The 12,175-nt window shown below is 41.9% G+C and overlaps 1 protein-coding gene across 3 annotated transcripts in view; it reads left to right on the top strand.

Annotated features, from left to right (window-relative positions):
- csrnp3 (cysteine-serine-rich nuclear protein 3) overlaps nucleotides 1-12,175 on the top strand; it is a 53,282-nt gene that overhangs the window by 28,420 nt on the left and 12,687 nt on the right. The window contains exon 3 of one of the 3 annotated variants that reach the window (XM_064327442.1): nucleotides 6,483-6,548. The exons of 1 other annotated variant lie outside the window; for it this stretch is intronic. The gene's annotated coding sequence lies outside the window, so the exon portion shown is untranslated. Of the gene's footprint in view, nucleotides 1-6,162; nucleotides 6,549-12,175 lie in introns of those variants that run through there. One more of the 3 variants, XM_064327440.1, reaches the window with a different exon arrangement.

Genomic DNA, 12,175 nt, shown 5'->3' with positions numbered 1-12,175 from the left:
TGAATTCTCACTCAGAGTGGGAGACCTTGTCCCCTGGAAAATGAGGCTTGCGGAGGCTGCAGTTGTATTGGGGTAGCAACCTCAAAGCATGGGAGGATTTTTCCAGGCATCATACAGAGCTACAGGCTGCTGTGCAGGACCTTAAGCTCAGCCCGCGGCTTTGAGAGTTTGATTTCACTTTCCAACATTGGATTTGCCTATAGAATGGACAGGGAGTGAAGCACTCACCCAGCAATGGAAAGTCAGTGATTAGGATTGTCTGGCTGGTCCGCAAACACCAGGTGACCACCAGGTAAGCAGTTTATAGCACTAGAGCCATCTGTCACAGATTTTTTTTTACTTTCGCAGGATCTGAAAGGTTTCAGAATACCCTGAGGTAAATTATGCCTTAGAGAGGTATAGGGGGATCCTGAGGCTCAGACACTTCACAGGCAGAGAGTGCTGGGGGAGATGAGAGGAATTTATCCCTCTCAGTTCCTCTGTTGAAAAAAAACATGATCATGCTCCTTCAGGCTGAGGCTGTAGCACTCTCCTCTCCTGCTCATTCACACTGTGGGTGATGATAAAATGTCCAGGCACAAATCTGAAAATTCCCAGATATGAGCCAAAGCCCTTATGAAATCTAAAAATTCCCAGATATGAGCAAAGCCCTTATGAAATCAAAAAATTCCCAGATACGAGTAAAGTCCTTATGAAATCTAAAGATTCCCCAGACATGAGCAGATGGACTTTATGAAATCTAGAAATTCTTAGACATGAACAGGAATTGGATGAACCCTCACAAAGTATATATATATATATATATATATATATATATATATATATATATATATTATCGACTGAAACATGCAGCTCAGCATCTCAGGTGGAAATAATGAACGCAGTTGCAGAAAATGTCGATGTCAGGACATTTCTGAACATAGCTCAGCTATATGGCTGTTGCTCTAAAAAGAGAAAAATGTAACATCCCAAAAATGAAATTCGAAAACCAGATTACTTGCATTGCACTATGTATGAGGCACCAAATAATTGGAATCAAACGCTAATGTGTTTCAACTACAAAGCCAATGTTGTGTAGGCCTATATAAATTCACAAATTCACTACACAAATTCATTTTTACGTGTACTCTGAAGAAGGCTTTCTAATCCTTCGGGCCCAGTGCTCCTCTCTTAATGTTCTTCCACGTAAGCACATTCATATCACAGTTACATCTGAGGCAATGATCTGCAAGGACCATGAGAATAAAATGCACACTATTGGTGCCTCCCTTTGAGCCATGAGGGAACAGTTGGTGGCAGGTGTCAGTGCTGTTTTTCTGTGGATAATTTTTTTAGAACTTAGAACATTATGGATAACCGTAGTCAGGGGCAACATCTAGTGCATGTTCACGTCATGTTGAAAGCTCATCTAATCCCGATGACTCATCTCATCTCAGTGGACATGATGTAGATTCATTCCATTAACCGATTTATGAGCTAGTGAATGTAATTACTTAAGCTAGTTATCACTTCACCTTGACAAAACTTCACTTTCTGTGGTTTCTGATGTAATTTCAGTTTCAGGCTGTTTCCGAATTAGCCTCCTAAGTCTACTATGTCCTCAAAATATGTACTGTCTACTAAGCATAATTTTTTTGTACTTTGTCACATAACTTTGCATGCATTGACTGCTTGAAGACCCATAGATATCGCCAGGTTCTGCGGATCTTCTGTGGTGATGCTCTGCCAGGCCTGTATATCAGCCGTCTTCAGCTACTGCATGTTTTGGGGGTAGTTTCCTTACATTTTCTCTTTAGAATATGCAACGCATGTTCAGCTGGTTTCAGATCAGGTGACTGATGTGGCCAGTCAAGATTTTTTTTTCCTTCTTAGATATTTACAGAAAATTTGAGACTGCCAACTTTAAAATGGCTGGTATGAGGGTACGCAGGGTCTGAAGATAGAAAATGCACTTCAAATGACTCCAAATCAAGTTCTACATCAAAAATGATGCCATGCTGTGAAACACCAAATTATAGCACTTTAAACGAGCTGTGCAGACTGTGCGATGTTTTGGCCTAATGCCCACTTTCATTCAGAATGAGGAGACCCCCCGACGGAGTGGACAGTCAGGACTTCACAGCTCAGACGGATACTGCTGCCAAGGACAGTTACTCTAGAGTACCGTTAGTGTGGAGGCTCATGCCTATGTGAGAAACAGCAGAGTCTGTGTCTGCTCACTGCAGACAGGCGACAGAAGCACTCGACACCACGCGTTCATTTATCGTGCCTGGGTGAGAAGTCAAGGCATGGACGAGTATCCATTACCTCTGCAGCACCTTTCTGTCCGAAGCACCCTGAACATCTTCAGGGATGGGAAAAAGCTCTTCGGACTTACCTAAGACCTCTGCGTTACAGACATCTCCCTGCAGGCCCCCATCAATGCTCCTCTCCTATTTTAAGGACAGCATTTGGAATAATACTACAGACGTCTGACCATCTGCGTGTATGAGGAACTATAAATTATGTTTAAAAAAAGACCATAGCTTTTGACAGGACTACCAAGGTCATAGAGTTGCTGAAGAGATAGCGAATATATCAGGCAGGTTTCAGTACAGAGTTGTTTTCAGTTCAGTGAGTGAGATAGCAGAATTCTTGACTGCATCGCACTAGAAAAAAACTGTAAGTCAGGCCATTGTGAGAATACTGCTTGGCTATGAGGTTCCCTTGAATCCTGTGGTTGTCTTAGATAGCATTTTGTGTGAGGCAGACACCAGACCATACCATGGAAATCGTATTTAGAAAATCAGTAAGGGTCACGCTGCTTACATGCAGTGTATTTGGATGTGTCTGGTTGGAGCAGAAAACAAAACAAAAATTAGATAGGGCTTAACCTGATTTTAGTAGTGAAGTAAATATTTTTCATTCTGATCTGTGCCCAAAGTGAAATTCTGGATGCAACAGAAATTGAAGAAATTCCAGAATCAACAGGAAATAAAGAAAAAAGCCTAAATGGAATCGACACCAGTGATAACATGATGTGCAATGGTTGGAATGAATGAAAACTGTTGACACGTAAACACATTCCATTCTTCAGAGAAGAAAGTGGCCAGAATCGTAGCTCATGCATGAGTAATGTAATCAATTTGCACCTGTTACCTGGTGTGTCCGGGGAGCTAAATGTTGTACAGCGGTACGTACACCGCGTCCTGCACACCTCATTAAGATGCAAACAGCCTGTGATTCGCTCACGCAGAATCACAAAACGAACATGCAGGTCTGTGCAGCGTGGCGTAAGAGCAGCGTCAGTGAATTTGATCGCCCCATCAGCAGAGGCACTGGATGACACTGCACATGTTCTAAACACACCTGTGGTGCAGCTCTTCTATCCAGATTCATTGCCCTGCAAGTATTTTTCCATGCGGGTCACATGCTTAACCCAAATCCAGCAAAATGTGTAAATGTGGATAGGAACATGGTGGAGAATGTTATGCTGAACAGAACTGGGAATTGCTAAATTCTGAACCCCAGTACTGGCTTGCAATTGCTGTTTAGCAATAAAAGTAATTAGTGTATAATCATGAACATTCATGGCTTTGCTACAGAATTACAAGCAGAAGTGAAGAAAACAATTTGCACTAAAAGACAACATATGAATGAATGTGATATATGTGAATTCTCCTTTTCTTTCAAAAAGCATCTAGAACATGCCGTTGTCTGTTAAAAACTGACAATTTGTCAATGGGAAGACACATGCCCAACAATTAACAAGGTGCAAATTAATGGAGAGCAAATATTTAAATAAGATCACACACTGTCTTTCGTTCTTAATTTATTTTTTAAAAAGCAACCAACGTTTCAGCACCATTTCAGAAACCTGAAAAAAGCACATAGTGCCTTCTAGGACAATGTTGGTTGCATTTTGTTACATGGAGCAAAGAGAGTGTGGAATCTTTTTTAACATTAAATATTCATAGAAGCCTCTGTTAGATTCTTGTAAAAACATCTGAATTCTCTGTTAGATATCTGTAAATGTGCTTATTTCTGTTAATTATTTTCAAAGAAGCCTGTGACTTTTTTGTATTTTTTTATATTGTTTACGTAGTGTTAATCTATGCTAATAGTGTCTCGCCTACTCCAAGGTGGTGCAGTGCTTAACGAGCTGAACTTTTTAGTTTGATGTTCAGATGGGGCACTACAGTGGTCCCCTTGAGCAAGATACTTAACCTTAATTTGCTTTAGTAAATTACCCAGCTACATGAATGAATAATATGCAAAAAGAGCTTATCTCAAAATTAACTCAATATTGCTGTCAGTGTACAGCATCAAAGAGAATTAAATCAAAAATATGCTCAATTATGAAAATTTCCCAAACAAAAATAAAACAAACAATAAATAAATAACACAGAACATTGATGCGCAATATGTACCAGGCCGGTGAGTTCAATGAAAAAACCTACGTTATTTTAGTACTATATGTACTGTAGCAAGCTTGCTAGTTATTATTGTGACATTTTCTCAGTTACTGTAGCTTGACCTGTGTTTCCTGCTTCCTGTTGGACACTGAGCCAAGTGACATCACCACACTGGTTGATTCATTCACTCCAGGATAGCTAGCAGAGGGCAATTAAGCGTGTCTCTCCTCGTCCTCCTGTCAAACTGAGTGGTTAAATCTTTTAAATGATGCTGCTGGTTTCCAAGGAGTGGGTCAAGAAGTGCATATAAAACACAAATTACACACCTCCTCCCATCTACGCTCAAATCAGTGAAATAGTTGCAGAAGAGCTTATATTAATGGGTTATTTAAATATTAATATTAAAGCATATATGGTGGATATAGTAGAATGTAAACTAATGTATAATCTATGCAGCATTACAGCACATACAAAGAATTAAATGCATGACACTTTCATTGGCAATATTGAAAAACAGGTAACACATGGACACATTTGGAAAAAAAGTGCATTTCCTTTGCTGATTTTGAATAGGTATGGGTGTGTTTTTGGCTGCTTTCTCATGAGATGGGTTCGGGGAATTGTATTTCCTCTTTCAGTGGGTGATAGGTTTGGAAAGTCAGGGAGTGACACCACTCTTCTCAACTTTCAGCATCTATATTAGACAGAACATTAATCTCCCCTGAACTCTGCTTAGGTCTTTCAACCCAAAAGGAAACATAAGGAGAGATTTAATTGTTTAGAAGCTGAAAAGAAAGGTGTGGTATTTCAGATAAGTCATTCTACACTGAAAAGATCTGCGAGTGTTTGTCACCTCTAACCTTGTTTCAGTTGTCTAGATCTTCACTCAAATTCCAAACTATGCGTTGATACAGTTTTTTTCTGTTATTCTTGTGGCCTTTAAGGTTGCCAAAGGCACCAAAGAGCTAACCATGTCATGATGTTCTGGCATGGTTTTGTGTTCCTGGCTCAGTGATGAAACATTACATCAACTGAAGTTAAAGCGTACTGGTTCCCAGTAATACCTACTACATAAAGCTACAGTAAATCAATTATACAAAGATAAATCATCAATCTATCATAAAAGCAAAAGAAGGACATTTCATTCAAGTTCTTGAAACCATTAGTATGCTTTTGATAGACCCAGTATTACATCATACATACAACTGAAGTCAAAAAAGGTTGGGGGTCTATGCTTATTCATTCAGGAAACCCGCAATGTTTAACATGTTATATTACAAGTATCCATGCGCTTAGCGGTCCTCGCTCAGCCTGTCTTGTCCTCAGAAATTGCACCTGAAATCACAGCAGTGTATCTTCCTGACATCTGAACCTGGGGTGTCTTCTAACTCGAAGCAGGGCACACATTAATCTGTCTGGGTCAATGTACTTGTGACTCTCTCTTCTCTCTGTCTCTCTTGCTCTTCTCTCTCTCTCTCTCTCTCTCTCTCTCTATCTATCTCTCTCTGTCTCTCTCTCTCTCTATCTCTTTCTGTCCCCACCCCCCTCTTTCCCCCTCTCTCCCTCTCCCCCTGTCCTTTCTCTCTCTCTCTCTCTCTCTCTCTCTCCCCCCCCACCTCTCTCTCTCTCTGCCCCCTCCCCCTCCCCCTCTGGTACTGGCTGGTGGAAATATCTGCAGACAGCTGGAGTGCAGGCATGCCTGGCTCTCGCTTAGACGTCCTGCCCATGTGATCTCGTGGGCTGCCTCCGCTCCAGTCAGACTCTAGCGCCTCAGCCAGCAGTACTTAATGAGTCTTTGTGTGGCGAGGGGGGGGGGGAGAGAGAGCGAGAGAGGAGAGAGAGTGTGTGTGTGAGAGAGAGAGAGAGGGAAGAGGGGGAGAGAAGGAGAGAGGGGAGAGGGAGAGGGAGAGAGAGTCACTAAACAATAAAGCATATGGTACCGGCACGAGAGCAGGGCTGGGAAATTCACAGGTCTCTCTCGCTCCCTCTCTCTCTCTCTCTCTTATGCCCCACAGCATCAGGGCTGGCAATCAACATGGGATCCCTTAAATTAATACGCTTCATATCTTTCTGAATTGCTTCATTTAGATTTTTTTTTCCCCGTCGTTATTCTGAGGAGAAGGCTGAGGAGCTGGAATCCGTCGGTGGAAACAGGTTAGTCACCGCTTTCAGCGCCGGCTCAAAGGGCAGTGTTATTTAGCCACGGTGTGCACCGCTGATATGTCATGGCTTGCCGCTGAAGCACTGTTAAAGCCTGTATTACCCGGGATGTGGAGTCTCGCTGTCACACGATGCCTTAGCAGCCCTGCAGCATAAGGTTAACGGGCACTCTGTGTCTGCAGCGGCGGTGAGTCAGGAGGATGAAATGTGTTTTTTTATAAATGGTAGATGTAATGTGGCTCAGAGCAGGAGGGATGAATTTGTGGAATGCTGTAGTCTACATACAGCCCAGCACTGTGCTCTGTGGCACAAGTCCAGGGAGGGGCTTTTTTTTTTAAAGGATGGGGCTTTGCTGCATTATTGTTCCAGGATTTCTTTTTTCCTTTTTCTTTTTTGCGCTGTGGTTGTGCTTCCTTGTGATTAGCGAGAACAGAACATAGCGGGAGACAAAGAGAGCCGCATGGGCACGGATCTGCAGAACACCACTCACCCCTCTCTCGATCCATCTTTTCCTCTCTCTCTCTCCCCGACTCTCCTTCTAAATCCAGAGGCGGCAGGGTCTGCCGTCATTATCTACTGTACTGCATACGCATGTACGCCAGTTGGCCTGTGACAAGTCCTGACCTCTGGCTTGTCATAGGCCAGCTGGTTAATGCACACAGGTTGACCTGTTTAACTGACGGGGTAAATGCAAAGGCATTTCATAATTGATTGAAATTGACAGGTTCTACCTAACTGCGTCTTAGCTTCTGAACCTTCTCAATGGAGTAATTAACTTCTGAGTTCGGTAAACAGGACTGCACTTTTAAGTGGGCACGCCACAGACGTCAACGCTTTGATTGCCCACCATCAGAGATTCATCAATATTTAAATATTAATTAAGAAGGCTGCTCTAGTTTCACAACTAATTCACAAAGGGGTGATGAATACTTCAATTAGCCAATATATTATAATATTAAGAGCTGAGAGAATGTTCCTTTGGCCCAGCAATGCCAATCTTTTATTCAAACAATGAGTTTTATTTAGGTTTCTTCAGTGCACGTATTCATAGTCATTTATTTCTAATAGCAATTCTTTAAAGGTGCATGTGTCCCGGAATCTCCATGGAAACCACTTTGAGGTTTCATAGAGAGGATCGCTGTCTCCTACAGGATAAGGATGATATAGTTTTGCCATGCCAATTTTGAAGGAAATGGAATGAAACTGTGTCCAAGCGAAACTTTTTTCATGTTGGCCACGTCTACCTTTGTGGCAAATGTGTCTTTAGTCATCCTTGAGTGGCTGTGCGCTTGCTAGTTTTCAGTTCAGCCAAACTCCTACATTGGCAGATGTAATCAGGTGCTTAACTGAATATTCATCTTGGTTTAAAATGGGAGTGCTATTATACATGCGTGGAAGAAAATGATCATACAAGCATCTCTGAGTTATTTCTACTCATTTTGCCCCTTAAACAAATTGTTCAATTTGTAGTTCAGTTCAATCATTTTGGCTGGAGCCGCCATTTAACAACTACACAACCTCATTAGTAGTTCTGTACCGTGCTTGTTTGCGGAGTATCTGATAATAGGTACAACATTTCTCGCATAATATGGATATATTTTAAGCAGCACAAGTGTATCTCCAACAACACATTTTAATCACACGGGCAAAAAACTGTGTAGATTCTTACAAAGCATCTTTCCCTTAACAATTCAGTCAAAATGAATTAATTAAAAATAGGGAGAACAGTCGATCCTCCAAGGCTGAAGAGAAGTTCAGATGATTGCTGAAGGCCCCATGCAGATGCCTTTGTCAGGGAGTCAGAAGCCACCACAGGTCAACTGCATGCTGTATATTGTCAGCAAAGAGCAAACTTAACAAAAATAAAAAGATGTATTCCATGTTCTTAGTGAGTGCACCACAGAACATGTTCGATTTCAGTAATCCTCTACAGGTTACAACATAAACACTATTAGCTCTGGCTCAGCCATTTTCTCGGCCGCCTACTGGACTACTAAATAAAGCAATAAGGTCCTGATCTTTTAGTCAGACTGTAGCATATACTGTACTGCACCACCTGTCACCATACAGTCAAACAGATGAGCATAAAACAGTGGTCGCCATATTCTGTAATTACAGTATTTGTAGTCTTTACAATATATGTTCTGGGCATTATTAGACGATATTGGCTTTTATATTAATACGCCATTGTACCTTTAAAACCACCCGGCCTTGCAATTTGCACAGAACGAACATATATCAGCCCTGATTGAAGAGCTTCTGCAGCAGCGTACTTCGGCTTAATGAACGCCGCATCGATTCACCAATTATTCACCAGCCCACTTATCCCGTTTCTGCAGAAGGCTGCTGGCGGGGCGTGCCTTCCCTCTGAGGGAAGCCGAGAGCCGCTGTCTTAAAATTACCAGCGGCTCACAATGTACTACACAACAAATGTCTAATTGCGAGATAAAAACCAATTGAGCGCTTCTGGGAGAAGTCCTGAAGTTCGTTTGCCAAGTTCTTTGAAAATGCGCCGAGCGTACGCCGGTGCTGCTTCCCTCTTCTGGTCCCTCGTCTCCTGCTTGTTTCTGGCGTGAGATCAACGAGCAGCGCGAGGGCTCATCGTGTGCCGTGCTCACGACCCCCCCCCCCCGCGCTTCAGGCCCAGCGTGACGGCGGAGCCGGGGGTTCGGTCCCTCCTCCAGCAGAGGCACTGGCAGCAGCACACGTCCTCTGCAGGCTCCGCCGGGCGCTCTCTGAAACAATGCCCGGCGTCTGTCATGAGCCGATAGAGAAAAAAATCCGCCCTGGCTGAAACAGCATCCCCCGAACGGAACTCCTGAACGAGCCCTTCCGGCGGGTTCCGCGGACGGCCGGCTGCCGCACGTTACGCGACCCCTCTGCGCTTCGCCGCCTTGAGGCCCTCTGATTCAGGAACAGAAACGCCTGCTGTCAGTGCGCCTACTGATCTGTGCTTGTGATGTTTATTATTGAGTTTTTGTTCATCTAATCCATGGACCCCAAGTCTGTGGCCCTGGGGCCTAACATGGCTCAACAAGCCCTTTGGTACGGCCTACAAAATGTGTTGTGATGAAAAATTAATCATCTAAAAAAGTGGTATCAATGGATAGAAAGATCACTGCAATGCCAATGAAGCCTATATATATATGTATATATATATATATCTGCGTGTGTGAGTGGGTGTGTGTCTGTTTATTCTATTTATTTATTGAGTTATTGTGATTGATTAATGGATTATGGATTAAGTGATATTCATAAATTAAATTTATATACTACATACATATATCTCTACCCTCATCCTACTATACCAGTCATACAAGATTTTTTGAAATGGTTGTTATGCAAGTCCATGCTATAATGGTTCACGTGGTGGAGAGAAAAAACTTCTGTGTTTGAATTTGTGAATTTTAATACTTTGGCCATTCCCGAAATATTCAGTTGGCCCACTTAGCTTAAAGCTTATGACATGTCTGATCTAAGCAGCTGAAATTAGAGTCAAGGAAAGTGTTGTGATTACTTGTAAACATTAATAACACTGATGTGCTGTAATGAGTTATGCATGACATATGATTTGGGCTTTGGTTTAAATGACAGTGCTTTGGTTTGTTGAGCTAGCTTCACACTCCTTATTCACAAATGGGCCTTCTGTGCCTCCTTAGTAAGATTATACTTTTGTATTCTTGAGACTAACACTGATCTTCTCCTCTTCTGCACGTTGTTCTGGATAAGAGTATCTGTCTATTAACATTAGAAGAACAACATATATAGGTTTGATATGAACATTATACATTGAGATGAGACATGAATCAAATTCCTGAACTGATACATTTATGAACAGCATTAGCATAACATTGTTCAGTTTTACACCTAGAACACCCTGAACATTGAGCTAATTATAATCAAACAGTGACATTTTGTCACTTCCTGATAACTTCATATGCTCAGGACCACTGTGACATTGTGCACATTACCAGAGTATGCATACAATAGGTAGACTATATTGTAGGAAAAGTGGGACCAGGCAAATTATGCAATAAAATATATTACGATATGCAATTGTAGTGGCAAATGAGAATCATTTGTGAAAGGCAAGGGAAATTCAGGCAATCACCACACATACAATGGCAATGCATTGAACCTAAATGTCATTACCTGCTGTAGGTTGATGATGGTGCCTCAGGCATATAGATGGGCAAGCTATTTCCTCGCCGTGCTTTCAGGCATTGGAAGATAACGTGCGATTCATCTATTTGTCATGTCCACAATTGGGAATGTGTTTTCTTTATACAACATTGTGCTGAATTAATTTTATGAACATATAGAGTAATGAATAATGAAACTGATAAATAGTAATAGCTGCTGGGAGTTATATAAAGTCCAGCATATTTTTTAGACCTTTGGACAGGATGCTCTTGTTTAAGTCATAGTTTGTGTCACCTCAATTCTTAATTACATTGCCTAATAAAAAAAATGTTTATCTGTAATGGCTGTAACGTTTACTTGTAACCTATGCATTTTTACTCAAGGCACTAGGCAGATAGCAGAGTGTTCCAACGTCCTACAAGCATATAAAATTGAAGCCTTGTCCGAGACTTCTTGGATTGTAATGTTCACTTCCCACGTACTGGTGCGCCGAAAACCGCGAGAAGATTAAATTCAGGCAAGAGCCGTGGAAACACATTTCTACAAAACCCAGACACCTCGAATCTGTTCCATTTCTAGCAAAGAAAACCAGCTCTCCTGGTAAATCAGCAAGGCAACACTGCAACATCTGCATTCTGGGTCTGTGTCAGTTCAAACAGCCCACAGGCTCACGCTTGTTTATTTCTGAGTCTGTTTGAAAAAGGTGCACGTTTTTATTAAAGACACATCCCAATCATTCATATTCAGCAACTTGTTTCTTCAGGCATGTTGCCTACAGGACTGATCCTAAGTCCCCCTAGGGGACATCCAACATTCAGTGACCTTGTAGGAGTTGATAAATGTATTATTCATATTGATAAGCATTTAATCCACAGCGCACACGCACGACACACAGACACATATCTATAACCACATGTGACTTCAGTGGCAGTTACTAGAATGTCATTTTTTAAGCTGGGCTGTTTCTTGTAGAGGGTTATTCAACTAGCAGTGCTAATGCTGCTAGCCACTCCCGGTTCCCGGCTAGTACTTGATTTTCATGTCTGTCTCTTGAAACACTAACAAGAGCTAGAAGAGTGCCAGCTGGCAGCTGGACAGTCGAACCATAAAACGTCCCACTGGCTACTCTTTTTTTTTTTTTATTGTGATGAGCTGCTTCACCTGACTCTGATTGCCCTATTGATGTAAGGAGCCTTGCATTAAACTGAGCAGTGCCTGTGTCATGAAAGCAAAAATAAACTGTCACTCATGCTTGCCATTGGCCACAGCAGAGTACCGGTATGCTAAAAACAAGTATCAGTGGTCGCGCTAGCCTGTGGAATGCTACGTCTTTGGAACGTAGGACATCTGCGTTTTGCACTAATTCACAAGTGATCTGATGGAAAAAAACTTCTAACAGAAATGAGATGAAACAGCAAGGTTAGAGGGATGAAATAAGCTACAAATGTTTTGTTCTGATCAGAACAAATATTTTCCAC

This window comes from Anguilla rostrata, chromosome 3 (assembly GCF_018555375.3).
Source record: "Anguilla rostrata isolate EN2019 chromosome 3, ASM1855537v3, whole genome shotgun sequence".
Classification (NCBI taxonomy): Eukaryota; Metazoa; Chordata; class Actinopteri; order Anguilliformes; family Anguillidae; genus Anguilla; species Anguilla rostrata.
The sequence above is the reverse complement of the archived record's forward strand: the minus strand, read 5'-3'. Positions and strand labels throughout refer to the sequence as shown.